This window comes from Dromaius novaehollandiae, chromosome 21, assembly GCF_036370855.1.
Source record: "Dromaius novaehollandiae isolate bDroNov1 chromosome 21, bDroNov1.hap1, whole genome shotgun sequence".
Classification (NCBI taxonomy): domain Eukaryota; kingdom Metazoa; phylum Chordata; class Aves; order Casuariiformes; family Dromaiidae; genus Dromaius; species Dromaius novaehollandiae.
The window spans coordinates 11,637,159-11,649,453 of record NC_088118.1 but is presented as its reverse complement, the minus strand read 5'-3'; the positions used below and the strand labels follow the sequence as shown (position 1 = coordinate 11,649,453).

General features: G+C 39.2%; 1 pseudogene; it reads left to right on the top strand.

The window, feature by feature from the left end:
• The window catches only part of LOC135330446 (gamma-2-syntrophin-like), a 108,415-nt pseudogene that overhangs the window by 83,331 nt on the left and 12,789 nt on the right, over positions 1-12,295 (top strand).

Sequence of the window (12,295 nt, the reverse complement as noted above, 5' to 3'; positions counted from 1 at the left end):
CTCTAAACCCACTGAGCTCACTCCAAATCTTCCAGTAGCAATCATTCTTCAAACACGTAGCTTAACTTTATTTCTTCTTGTAGACAGTATCTCATTTGAGCAATCTGCATTTGAATCAGCTCAAATATTGCTTTCTCATAAATATACGAAAACTCTAAACCAAACAACCACTAAAACTTTTCGTGTCTTCTAGCCATATTATATTTCTTTCCCTAAATATATGTATGTACTGAGACTTCATACATTCAGTAAATTTTCTACAGGGGTATTCTTCTTTGACTTTTAGATCAATCTACCAATGGCTCCTTGTTGATTTTTTTCACATTTTCATTAAAAAAAAAAATGGACCAAGATGATGTAAGAATAGATACCTTTTAGAAAAGGCAAGAATTGCCAATAGATTTTTTTTTTTTTTTTTTTACTGGCACCTTTAATACTTAGGTAAGAGTCTCATAGTGTAAATATAGAAACCATAACCTTATGATTTGAAAGGCTTTCAAAGCTTTTGAAGGGGGATTCTTTTCTTTAAATTCACATTGAACTATAACATACTAGCTAGTTTTTCTGGGTGAGTTTTTATTTTCTTTTGTAAGATAGAAATCAGCAAAGCATTTTTTCTTATTTCTACTGCTAGGCACAAAAATTGCTTCCTCATTCAAGAAACTATGTTGACAATCTGAAGCTAAGTAGTGGCTTTAAAAAAAATGGAAACCGAAAAAGCTATTAATCAGTTTTGACATTTCTTGGCAATTATCATTAAATCAATCATCCAAAAAAACAAAAAAGATTTTCAGGGTTCTAAGACTGTTTGCTTTGATGATGTTATATTATTTGGGTTTTTTGATTTAGATCCTGTGTTTCTGGAATTGGACTTTTTAATTTGGCTACTCATTTCAGTCAAGCAGAGTAATAAGCTGTCCAGTGTATTCAAAGTGTAACTGAAGTATTGCTCTTTTTTTCTGTAGTCTTTGAAGAAATAGAACAAATAAATGACCTCATGATGATCCATATGCTTGTTTCTATAAGAAATTAAATGAGCGATATTACAAAGTTGCAATCAGTTAATAGAAAGACCATACTCTCCAAAAAGGTTTCACAGTCCACCCAAAATCTAGTCCAGTGAATATGTTTTTGTATAATTTTGGGTTTTTTGGTCTGGGGTTGAAAGAGATTCCATCATACCAAGGCAGATTATCACTGAGTTTATAGGTGCTAATAGTTATAAAAATCTGTTTGCAGTGTGGAAAAGGATATACTTGAAACCAAGACTTTTGATTCTGACCTACCACAAGTAGTCTGGTCACAGCATCATGTGGCTACAATAAAAATAGTAATAGTACATTTCCATTTTAGTAAAACACTTAGAGCACAAGCCCAAAATATATGTCTGCAGCTGATCAGAAAATGTAATCTATAATGTAAAGGGACATATTATAATACTGTTAGAGCAAAGTTATGTGATGAGTGAAACTGACATTTAATTTTACTACAACATAAAGCACATATCCTTCTTATGTGATAAAGTTAATCCAAAAAAGGTATATAAAGAAAGAATCAATGTGACAAAGGCACTTTATTAGCAACAACAAAGGTGAGCGTACAGAAAGTTTTTTTCAGATAAATCTTGTGACTTATTCAGATGTCTCTCTTAAGAGGTATGTGTCACAGAGGTTCTAGGTTGTCCAGCTTTTTACTGTCCTAAAGGTAAAGTAGAATCTAGAGTACTGGCTGTACTATTTTAGTACACCCAGCTTTTCTGCTGGCTAAAATGAGAGTCTGCTGAAACATATGTAGGTGACTTTTTAAAAGGAGATTATCTTTGGAACCTTCTAATATGGTTGAATTAATCATATTAGAACAGCTAATTTTACGATAATAACTATGCTTAATTTTTACATATTAAATTTCCCCTTTCCTCCATGGCTGGCACACAGCATACCAGCATGGATACAACTTTGCTGCCTGGAATAGAATCAGGATTCAGAAAACCTGTTCAATATGGATTATGTCTCTTCAAGGACTTTTGACACACTGGAATGGTTAAAAGGTTAAGAGTGTGATAGCAATGGAAGGGCAGTTTAGAAGCAGGGAATGATGCATCCAAATCTAAGACACTCTTCCCTGTGGAAAGATTTGACCTATTCAGGTCTGTCTTATGCCTCGCTAGAAAAATGAGCTTTAATTTTCAATGACTTTGTTTTACAGGTTGTGGAGGACTGGCTTGAGGGCAGAGGTCATGTGAAGATTGAACAACTAAAGGAAGCAGAACTAAGTGCATATCGCACACAGTTGATGTGAGCCAAGTCCCGTACGAGAGTAAAAACAGCTAGAGCCAAGGACACATTGTCCTTGGCTCCAAGGTGTTATCAATGATTAGTCCTGGGAACTTGCGGGTGATGTAATGCAGAAGTTGCTGGGTAAACCAAATTGCTGTTACCAATAAGGAGCTCAGCTTTTGCAATATGTATGAGCCTGATTAGTCCTATACTATATAAAGAAAGACCACACCTAATAAAGTTGAAGTACACTGATCACTCATATTGAGCGTCTGGGTCTTCCCTCTGTCGGCTCCTCCCGTGCAAGTTTCCAACAAATGGCGCCCGAACAGGGACCCTGCCGGTCAGGGACTCGGTGATTAAAAACTCAGGAGTCGACAGAGTGCTAGAGACAGCTGGTCCTGCTGTGCTAAAGGCGACGAGACACAAAAGGGGGTCTACGTGCCAGAGCTACAGAGGAGGTGGAGAGGACACAAACAAAGGGGGTCCGTGCCCAGGACAAGACGGGGTCCTGCCAGAAAGTCTTGCCGCAGGTCTTGCAAAGGTTGCAACGGTAAGTGAGTAACCACGGCGCGACAAGCGGCTTATTATTTATTAAGATGCTTTTTAGAAAAGCGAGGTACTCAAGGAATAGAATGTCATAAGGAACTCCCAGGGCTATTAGCTTACGGAGTGGCTAAGGGGTGTTTTGTTAACCCAGATACCATGTTCGAACAAACTGAATGGAAAAAATTTGGGGACAAGTTGTTTGATGAAGTAATAAGTGACAACAAGACAGCAAAAAAGCTGATGAAGCCGTGGAGGGCAGTTACTAATGCTCTCGCACCTCAAAAAAAAAAAAAAAAAAAAAAAAAAAAAGAGAGAGAAAAGAAAAAAAAGAAAAGAAAAAAAAGAGGAAAAAAAAAAAGAAAAAAAAAGAAAAAAAAGAAAGAAAAAAAAAAGAAAGAAAGTAGCTGCCGCCGCCGCGGAGCATTTGGGAAGCCCCGATGGGTTCAAGGAACCCCCGCATGCAGAGGTGTCCCCTGTGTTCCCATACCCATCACCCCCCTCGAACCTTTACTATTGCCCAGGGAGGGTCTGGGAACACAGGCCTGCCAAAAGGAGTAACATTGACCATGCGGCAGATCCCCCCTCCTCCCTCAGCGCCTCCCCCCCCCCCTCCCCCCCTCCGCCCCTCTCTCTCTCCCCCCCCCTTCCCCCTCTCTCTCTCCCCCCTCTCTCTTCCCCCCCCCTCTCTCCCCCCCCCCTCTCCCCCCCCCCTTTTTTCTCCTCTCCTCCTTCTCCTCTTCCTTTGGCCACAGTTATCTGAAGACACCCATCTCAGGCTATCAATGTGAAATAAGTTTTTCTCTATGATATTAATACTCAGAAACCACTAATAAAAGCAGTTTGAAAAAAAAAAAAAGAAAAAAGAAAAAAAAAAGAAAAAAAAAGAAAAAAAAAGAAAAAAAAAGAAAAAAAAAGAAAAAAAAAAAAGGGGGGTATCCCATCTTATATGGGAATAAAGCAGGGCCTGGAAGAGCCTTTCGGCTTGTTTATTGACAGAGTAGCCAATGCTATACAAGCAGCAGGGGTACCAGATTACCTGAAAGGGACTATCTTGAAACAATGTGCAATACAGAATAGTAACCCTTCAACGCGTAGTATTTTAGCCACACTCCCAGGAACATGGACTATTGAGGAGGGGCTAGAAAGAATGGCGCAGGTACCTGTAGGACCGCAAGCTATGCTAGTAGAGGCGGTGAAACAATTAGGAGAGAGCAGGAGAGAGCAAGCACAGGCGTTGCGGGATAATATGCAACAGAATCAAAGACAGGTATTCGCTGCCCTTGCTCCTTTGCAAAATCCCGGCGGAAATATCCCCCCTGATCGACGATTGGCACGCTGCTACCGATGCGGCGTTGCGGCACGCTGTTACCGATGCGGCATTGTTGGCCATCTTCGCAGAGAATGCCAAGCTAGTAGAGTATGGTGTCCCAACTGCAAAAGCAGCAAACATGATGGAGCGGCTTGCTGGAAGGCTGGCTTGGGAAACGCCCGGAGAAGCGGGACGAGCCGCCCCGCGACGACACAAAAGGCGGCCTTCACCACAACAACTCAGCAACCCCCGCAGTTAACACAACCACCTCAGCCGGCGCCCAGCTCCACTCCGAACGGCATGAACCCCTTTGTCTTCGACCAGCCACCAGAGGGAGTCTCGGACTGGACTTGGCAACAGCGGTAGACGCCACCTTATTGGATACAAAGCCAACAAGAATCCGGACGAATGTCTATGGACCAGTAACTATTAATCATGAGCTGATAGGTGCCTTACTGATTGGAAGATCGTCCGCTACAATGAAAGGATTACAAGTTTTGACAGGATTGATCGACAAGGACTATTTCGGGGAAATACAAATTGTGGTTTCAGCAATGTTTCCACCTATGCACATACCACAAGGATCGAGAATAGCTCAACTTATTCCGCTTCCCCACCTGACTGAAGGGGTGGCACCAGCGAAAGAGCAACCACGAGGCTATGGTGCTTTTGGTTCCACTGGAAGTGCAGCATTACTGACTGTCGGAATGCATCAAAGGCCCCGACAAACCGTGACTGTAAAGTATAAAGAAGAATCTGTACGCACTAATGCCTTATTGGACACTGGAGCGGATGTATCAATAATTAGCACTAAGATTTGGCCCCAACATTGGCCAACCCGAGAGACCAGCTCTATGGTAGCTGGGGTAGGCGGGGTCACCCTCGCCCGAAAATCATCGACGCTACAATGGACTATAGGGAACAAGGTGGTGAATTGCTCCGTTTCCATTTTACCCCTACCTGAAGGAGTGCAAACATTAATAGGGCGCGATATCCTTGCCCAGATGGGTATGGTGCTTACCTCGGAACACCCTTTATAGCACCGGCCATTGCCTGGACTTTCCCAATCCCACTCAGCTGGAGGACTGATCAGCCTGTGTGGGTAGAGCAATGGCCGCTTAAACGGGAAAGTCTCATTCAAGCACATGAACTAGTAAAGGAACAGTACAAACAAGGTCATCTAAGACTATCTACCAGCCCTTGGAATACCCCAATATTTGTGATCAAGAAAAAATCCGGCAAATACAGACTTTTACATGATCTACGTGCCGTAAACAGACAGATGCATGACATGGGTGCTTTACAACCGGGGTTACCCAATCCAGCAATGATCCCAGAAGGCTGGCACCTGCTAATCATAGATTTAAAGGACTGTTTCTTTACTATAGCCCTCCATGAAGATGATAAACAGCGATTTGCATTTACACTCCCTGCTATCAATAGAGAGGGGCCAGACCAAAGATTTGAATGGACAGTACTACCGCAGGGTATGCGAAACTCACCAACCCTCTGTCAACTCTATGTCGATGCGGCACTTCAACCGTTACGTCAACAGCGGCCAGAGACCATGATATATCACTACATGGACGACATATTGTTGGCACAAAAAACCCCCTTTTCTCCTGAACAAAAATTTGATCTAATCACACAATTAAAGAAAAAGGAACTTGTGATGGCCCCGGAAAAGGTACAGGAATCCAGCCCCTGGCAGTATCTAGGTTGGCATATTTCGAATGCCACCATCAGACCACAGAAATTGACAATCAGGACTGACATAAGAACACTCAATGATGCTCAAAAACTATTAGGAGACCTCCAATGGATCCGTCCGGTTGTCGGCATTCCTAATGAACTTTTAAATCTGCTACGCCCCTTGCTGAAGGGAACAGACCCAGCGGCTGCCGTCACGCTCACAGAGGAACAGCAACGAGCACTCCAGGAGATTGCATCGCTAATTACTACGCGTGCTACGCACCGATGCCTGGAAAATCAGCCACTTGATCTTACTATTTTATGTGGCCCACAATACCTAATGGGAGCCATTACACAACACAAAATAAAAACGGGGAAAAAAGAGGGTTGGCGGAACCCATTGTACTAGAATGGATAGCACCACCGTTACAACCAAAACGAACTATTCAAGAAAAAATTTCAACGCTGGCCGAACTCATTAGGACACTCTTCGCCCCTGACTTACATGATCAGCGTTGGTCAAATCTGACTGCAGCAATCAAACATAGAAGAAGTGAGAATCGTCGAGGCAAACGTGAATTGAAAAAACTAGGTTCAGATTGTGTTGATGATGTAGAATTATGGGGGCCTGCGGAAAGGTTTTTCGCCGCAGCTTTAGCTCCTAACGTTGCAGTTGCGCATGCCATGTCTAATTTAAATAAACTTGCTTGTTGGGCTGTTAAGCAATCAAATGTTACTACACAAATTCTCTCTGAAATGTCACAGGATATGGATAGCCTGAGACATGCAGTGTTGCAAAATAGAGCAGCTATAGACTTTCTGCTTTTGGCACAGGGACGCGGGTGTGAGGATTTTGAAGGAATGTGTTGTTTTAATCTTTCTGATCATGGACAGTCAATCCATGAGCAATTGAAATGGCTAAAGGACCACACCCAGAGAATCACCGTACAGTATAATTGGTTTGATGATCTGTTTAGAAAGATGTTTGGTAATGTGAGTACCTGGATTTTGAGCTTGATCAAAGAAGGGCTACGTATTCTATTCATAATTGTATTAATTTTAATTGCTGTAAGAGTGATTTTTGGCTGCTTAACACAAAAGCTTGAACAATTAACTAAAAAGGTCTTTCTCGCACAAAATAAAAACGGGGGAATTGTGGAGGACTGGCTTGAGGGCAGAGGTCATGTGAAGATTGAACAACTAAAGGAAGCAGAACTAAGTGCATATCGCACACAGTTGATGTGAGCCAAGTCCCGTACGAGAGTAAAAACAGCTAGAGCCAAGGACACATTGTCCTTGGCTCCAAGGTGTTATCAATGATTAGTCCTGGGAACTTGCGGGTGATGTAATGCAGAAGTTGCTGGGTAAACCAAATTGCTGTTACCAATAAGGAGCTCAGCTTTTGCAATATGTATGAGCCTGATTAGTCCTATACTATATAAAGAAAGACCACACCTAATAAAGTTGAAGTACACTGATCACTCATATTGAGCGTCTGGGTCTTCCCTCCGTCGGCTCCTCCCGTGCAAGTTTCCAACAACAGGTCATACATATGGGATGGGTAAATGAGAAACTTGAAGGAACTGATTCATCTCAGCTCTACAAATTCAAGTTTCTGGCACTGAAGGGTTCATCCTTCTACATTTTCAGCACTCCACCGGTAAAAATATATACACATATATATATACTTTGGGGGAGGATTTAACTGTAGATGGAAACCTGTTTGTTATGTCTGGGTTTATTTTTTCCTACCAAGTAGAGTTGTCAGCTGAGATTTCAAAAACAGTTAAAGCCATAGATGCCACTATGTTTCAGTAAGCTTTAGATATCTAACCTTTTTCAAGGTCCTCTGAAAATCCTACCATATCTGGATATCTCAATAAATTCTTAATGGAGAACATTTGTGTTACTTTTTTAAGTTGTTGTGTTCAGATTCTTTTCTGGTTGGTTATAGTCAAAATTTCATATCTTACATTTATTCTGAGGCATTTTTCCAGGTGTAATTACTTGGTAGTTACTCTGTTTTCTTAAAGATAGTCACATCATGAAATACACCACCGATACTAAAGTTGTGAATTTTACATACAGGCTAGGGATTGAACTATTACAGAGAATCCAATCCTAAATGTACAGTTTGAATAAGTGACAACATCCTGCTTTGATTATTTCCATAGCTAAAAACTAGAATCGTATTTCATAACAGATGACTTACCTAATACCACTGTAAAACACTAAAAATTAATTTAAAAGAAGGGAAGAGAAATGAACTGGAAAATTCTCGGCTCCTAAAAGTGACCCATAAATACCACATGGAAGCTTTTTTATGCTTTCTTTCTCCCTTCAGAGAGCCATTGCTTTAAATACATCACAAAGAACAAAATGTAGAATTAAAATACATTTGCAGCTAAATAGCTTTCTTAATTCTTGATCAGAAAGTGGTCAGTCTCCTGATTTCTTCAGCAGAGGCAAAAGCAAATCTGATTTTTTATGTGTACCACCAGCATACCTTTGTGAAGTACTTACTCTTTGAACCTTATTTATGAACAGAAGCAATTAATAACAGTCTCTTTCTCTAGACTGAAATTCTAAACCCAGTGATTCCTATAAACTTCTAACATTTATAAATGGCAAATTAATAGTACTTTTCTTAAAATGAGAGAACACATCTGGAAAAAGTTTTTTTTTTTTTCTTTCTGCAAAAGAATATTCATGTTTATATGTTAAGTTGAGGAACTAAAATCTTACTCAGTTACTAGAATCCAATTATAGTGAAAAACAAACCAAAAAAGTAAATAAATAGCACACCAATTATTCATGTGTCTTTTACTTTATGAATTTCAATTATGATGTTCAGACCTATTTTGGAAGGAAAATTTTTGATATAATTAAAACTATCTATCTAAATGATACTAATTGAGAATAAACTACTTCATTTATCATATTCTACTAAGAACAGGCAAGTCAGGATAAATGTTTGTTAGCATTTTTACCATCTTATTTGTCACTATCTACTACACTCTACAGTGTTTCTGTGCAACGTATTTGTAGAAACAATGGCTTTTCAAAAAAAAGGAACAAAGGCAACCCCTTTGGTCATGGTGTTACGTCATCCCAGTAATCAGATGCACTTAGGTGTACAATATCAATGACAGAATGCATAAATCCCAAAACCCATTGACCAGTTTTCCTGATCTGTAATCACACCACAGATGTTTTATATCAGGGAATAAAAAAAAATTTTTTAAAAAGGAAATTGGCAGTTTCCATTTAGAATTCAAACCTGGATCTCGAGCCACAAGCTGGCTGGGGCTGCCCCAGCTGTCACCAGGACCTTGCTCCCTCAGAGCAGGGGGACGGGCCCCAGCAGCCAGGCCAAGCCCAGCCCTGTCCCACCAGCAGCCCTTGCCAGTACCAGCCCTGGGGAGGCCCTGGCCCATGTTGCATCCTGAAACTGGTTCTGTATTGCATGTCCAAGCACGAGTAACTTTGTAGCTTCAAACATAAATCCCCACAAGAAGCCTTACACTACTTTTAGTGATATTTAATTATGCTGCTCTTATTATCCCCACTGATTTTTTTTTTACTACATTAAGTGAAATATAACAAATGGACTGTTCTACTACAAAAATATTAATATTGTTATCTTGCCTGATCTTTAAATGTTTGCCATTATGTTTTATTTCAGACATGTTTCTCTGATGCTATGCTATTGACAATGCCACACTGTAGTGTACATGAAGTAGATGATGTACAAGTCATATAGTTAGTTGTAATGACCTTATCCATAATTTATAACTGCTTATAAAAACATCTAATACAATTTTTACTCTATTTCTTTGTGTATAAGAGATCATATGGGGGCAAATACAGTTTCTAACTTTCAAAAGAATAAACAAAATACGGCTACCAATGAACAAAATTCAAGAAAAGTACAGATCAAGTACGGATTTTGTAATTTCAGAGAAGCTACTATAGAGAGTAGCGTTCTATTTATACTCTGCTTAAACAGTTTCTCAGATGGTGCTTTCAAAAATGTAGACGCTTCCCAGGAAGAACAGATATCAAGAACAGAGTTGCTTACCACAGTAACAGAAATGGGCTAGAAAACTCAGCTGTGATGTGTAGACCAGGGAGTTTTCTAGCTCCATGATGAGGAACAAGCCATTTTCTAAAAGGCTGTATGATATCTTCTGTCCTCTCCAAGAAGAAGTGTTATTTAACATCTTCCATGCTGGAAAAAGCTCATAGGCTTATTCTTGTTTGACTGTAATGGGCGCATTTTCAACTTTTTCTGTTTTCAGTTGTGCATATAATTTTATTTGCATGGTTTGTCACTATGAACTGATGAGAGGTTCTACATGTACACAGAGATATGCATGTACAGATACAAAACCCAGCACCTGTTCATGATGGAGTGAAACATTGTCACATATGTTTGGCATGGTGTGCATAGCTGTAGCTGTATGCAGGAGAGTTTTATATACAGAAATTGGTGATGTGCTGAAACGCTTTTACATTTAGACCTAATGATAGTAATCGAAATGTCTTTTAGGTAAATACGCCTATGACTTATAGGTCATAACTTATGACACTTCCTATCATAGATTTAATATCCACAAAGGCCTTGGAAAAGAGATAATTAGGTTTCATATCAGATTTAGCAAAGTCATTTTTTTGTGTCATCAGATGCTGTATATTCTCATGTTTTCCTGTTTTAAGTAGAAGTAAAATATACATGACATCTGCACACTTTCTTCCCCAGAATCTTCACTGGCCCTAGAAGTGCATCTTTTCTGTAGTTTATAGAGACAAATAGACTGATATGATGTTCTCAGAGTTTAAATAGCTTGGACTGTGAAAGTTCAAAAAGCAGATGCTTGGGAATGGCTGCAGCAGGCACTGACCTATAATTGAGACTGAACTGAAGAATGTGTAATTTGTGTTTATAAGGCATAAGCATGGATCTACTGCCTGTGTTTACTCCATTCATTTCAAAAATTTCTTCCTGTTGTTTTTATGTCAGTCTGGTTAGTTAATTATACACTCTGTAACAGAATTCTTATCCACTCACTTTACAATATGTGAATCTTTCTGGATCAAGATCATTCCTGAATAAAGCCAATGAGTTTATGGTGAAGTTGCAGCTTAATGCTGAGACTAGAATATCTATAATATCTGTATTGAGGTCTGCTCTGCCTAAGAAGTGTTTTATTGGGGTTCCTGTTTTATGCAACAGTATCAGGACAAAACTTGGCAGATTTAGCGAAACTAGATTTTAGATTGCCCTTATGGAAAATGGATAAAGATATGGTAGGTGCCGTAAATATTACAGAATAGATAACTCAAGGGGAAACAACTCTTCGAGTCATTACCAGTGTAAGATTTGTCAATTATTCTGTAATCATGGCTGGCTCTAGGGGATAATTAAGGGCTAAAAATGCATGCATTTTTATTGCAGCTGATGGAGTCTGAATTATTGCCCTCTAGATGTTACCATATATAAATAAAACAGCAAACAGATGTGATTACAAAGTGCTTTCTATAAGCTCTTATTATGCTGTTTCCACTTATAATTGTATTTACTGTAAAAATATTTTAGTTCAGTTATATCCAAGGAATTCTGGGAGATTTTCTTTTTTGCAAGATAATACTTTAATTCTGAAGAAGCTAATTTTTTAAAAGAGTGGAAATTTATCCAAGAATATAAACATGACCGACAGTGAAGAGAAGATCTTGTTATCTCATCGTATACATAATTTGATTTAAAAATTAAAAATTCTTAAATAAAGATATGAAAAATCGAGTCTTTATTTTGAAATTATTATGAAGACTCCATCCTCAAAATTTATGTTTCGGTTATATAGATATACAAATGAAAAAAATGTAGTGGTTACAATAGGCATGTATAAATTAAAACAATTCCTTCTCTGTAGAGTTCATTTTGATCTTAAGGCAATATACTAGACATCTAAGAACTAATGCATAATCAGCAACCTACAGCCTGTTCTCAAATCCGTCTGAAAACCAAATTTGCTGCACGATGTAGATGTTCATTAACTTCAAGACAAGAAATTCTTCAAGGCAAAAATACAGTCAGTTTGAGTTTGGCAGATGATCACCTCTGCTGAAACAACTAGGAAAATGGAAAGTGAATATGAATATTACGTGAAATGACAACAATGATGGCCCTCAGGAGACAAACTGCCAGTTGTTTTAGAAAGAGTTATGTTTGTCTAGAGGAAGCAGATTCTCCATCTCTCATTCAGATAAGTGCATTAATCACTGACTATTATATATAATAGCACATCTAGAACCATATCCTGTGTTAGATTACTGATTCTGTGATCATCTTTGTTATCTGCCATTAACCTGTTATTTCAGGCTCTGCTCATCACTGGTCACTGGATTTCCCTTTAATTTTCATGTGATTTTCCTGAATAAGTATCACTGATAGTTGCTGCCTGTGAGA